The sequence below is a fragment of the Sorex fumeus genome, unplaced genomic scaffold, assembly GCF_029834395.1.
Source record: "Sorex fumeus unplaced genomic scaffold, SorFum_2.1 ptg000024l, whole genome shotgun sequence".
NCBI lineage: Eukaryota > Metazoa > Chordata > Mammalia > Eulipotyphla > Soricidae > Sorex > Sorex fumeus.
The window spans coordinates 15,979,613-15,980,993 of record NW_026606081.1 but is presented as its reverse complement, the minus strand read 5'-3'; the positions used below and the strand labels follow the sequence as shown (position 1 = coordinate 15,980,993).

Genomic DNA, 1,381 nt, shown 5'->3' with positions numbered 1-1,381 from the left:
TTGCCGGGCTCTCCAAGAGGGGCAGAGGAATCAAACCCTGGTGGGCCACATGCAAGGCAAACACCCTACTCACTGGAGTGATAGATGAGCCAGCGATAGATGAGCTACGGTAGATGAGGAAAATATAGTTACTAATTCTCAGGATTCACTTAGCCTGTTAATTCAGCAGTAGATAATTTTAAAAATCTTAAAGTAAAGTAAAGTAAAGTAAAGTAAAGTAAAGTAAAGGCCTTCCCATTGTTCGTCGATTTGCTCGAGCGGGCCCAGTAACGTCTCCATTGGAGATTTTGTTGTTACTGTGTTCGGCATATCGAATACATCACGGGTGGCTTGCCAGGCTCTGCCGTGTGGGCAAGATACCCTCGGTAGCTTGCCGGGCTCTCCGAGAGGGGTGGAGGAATCGAACTCGGGTCAGCCATGTTGGCTGCGTGCAAGGCAAACGCCCTACCGCTGTGCTATGGCTTAATTTTTAATTTTATTATTTTGTCACCTCTTATTAAAAATTTTGTATATATTGTAATTAAGATTCTGTTATAAGAATATGTTGTGATTTAGCTTCTGTTTATCAAGTATATATCTCATATGGCACACAGTCCTGAATTTAATATAAAGTTACAGTTTCTTTGTCATTCCACATTTCCCACTGACTTTACAAAACACAATGGAACTGTTTTATACAAAATTTTAATTTTTCACTTGAATTTTAGTTAAATGCCATTTATAAAATGATTTGCCTCTCTCATGTCAGATTTTGGGGTAGAAAAGAGATTTTAAGAGAGGCACTTCAGCCAACAATATGTTCAGATGGGAAATTTCTGCATCTTATGTAATTATTTTCCTAAATCAGGCACTTTAATAATTCTGTGCAACTATGGTAAATGATTATTTTAATTTCTTCTGGAAATATAGAAAATATAAACCTGTATTATGGACTTAAGATATGTACCTAATAATCTTGTGTGAAAAGATTTTCTATTTATGTGAGGGATATTTTCTTAGCTAAAATAAATGTTTAGCATGAAGAAAAAGCAAATTACACATATTTTTTTCTTTAACTTACAAAATGTTTTTTTGAGTGCTCACTTCGGCAGCACATATACTAAAATTGAAACGATACAGAGATTAGCATGGCCCCTGCACAAGTCTGACACGCAAATTCGTGAAGTGTTCCATATTTTTATACTAGGGATATTGGTTTGGAGGTTCTAGCAGGGGAGCGCAGCTACTCGTATACCCTCAACCGAGTATATATTGGGCTGAAGCAATAGCACAGCTGGTAGGGCGTTCGCCTTACAAGCGGCCAACATGGCCGACCTGAGTTCGATTCCTCCGCCCCTCTCGGAGAGCCCGGCAAGCTACCGAGAGTATTCGATATGCCAGA

General features: G+C 39.0%; 1 non-coding gene across 1 annotated transcript; it reads left to right on the top strand.

Annotated features, from left to right (window-relative positions):
* Window positions 1-1,075: 1,075 nt before the first annotated feature.
* Window positions 1,076-1,179, top strand: LOC130023858 (U6 spliceosomal RNA). The gene has a single exon (XR_008792520.1). It is a non-coding gene; the product is annotated as a U6 spliceosomal RNA (small nuclear RNA).
* The last annotated feature ends 202 nt before the right edge of the window (window positions 1,180-1,381 follow it).